A 1,089-nucleotide genomic window follows, 5' to 3' on the forward strand; every position below is an offset into this window, starting at 1 on the left:
GATATATTGATATGTGTCTTAGATGTATATAAAATTGATTGTCTCTTATAGCAATGCACCTGTATGTAATGTTTGTTGAATGTTGTTTTATTCATGAATGTACAATGCATTGATGAGACAGAAATAAATAAAGAATCCATCATCATTGAACTTTACAGCACATAGCAGACAGTTAACACTGAATTGCTAGCCTTTATAACGGCAAACAAATGTTTGTCGTTCAATCTGGAACACTGTGAAAGGACTTTATTAGTGCACAAAACTGCTGACCAATCAACCTATGTCCGGTTGGAATGCTTCCCTTTAAAGGCTAAGCGATGATTAAGTTTTCCGATATTTGGCTATTCGGAGGTCTAGTGGAAAGACATTTGACTATCAATCAATGGTCTTATATTCGACCCCCGCCTCATTACTTGATATAAACCGTATTTCTGGCGGAATGTTAAACGGGGTTCCCATGTAACAGTTATAAGCTGGTGCTAATGTTTAATAATAAGATAAGCTTAACCAGTGTTACATTCTGCCTTTGCATTGCGTTGAGGTTGATGGCAAGATTTCAAAATGTGCAGAATAGCAGCTAAGCAACTGATTATTCTTCAAGGACAAAGCAATATTTGGACAATCAATATCAAGCTTTTTATCTTTTAATCTTTTATCAGACCCAATTACAATTGCTTTCCTGTTGTTTGACAGTTTTGTAACAAGACCGACACAGAAATTATTAGGTAAACAGAGCTATAAAAATGTTTGGAATGAATACACTTCAACTTATGAAAATCTTCATCATATAGATTAGTTGCCATAATTTAAAAAAAACAAAACAATATTGCTATTGAAACTTTCAAATAACTGAACGGTTTATCCACAGAATATGTTTAAAATCTTGAAGCATTTTAGACATGTAACTTTAATTTCAGGTATGAAAAGTGTGTAGATGTGACAGTAAGAACAACTAAACATGGGAAGAACTCTTCTCGCCTTGAGGCAGGTCAAGGAATGGAACAAAGGAAATAAGGTGCTATTAAAACTACCGAGAATTAAGAAATGGACTGGTCCCTCTTGTAAATGCTCAATGTGCAAATGTATTTT

The sequence above is a fragment of the Mya arenaria genome, chromosome 12, assembly GCF_026914265.1.
Source record: "Mya arenaria isolate MELC-2E11 chromosome 12, ASM2691426v1".
In the NCBI taxonomy this organism is placed as follows: domain Eukaryota; kingdom Metazoa; phylum Mollusca; class Bivalvia; order Myida; family Myidae; genus Mya; species Mya arenaria.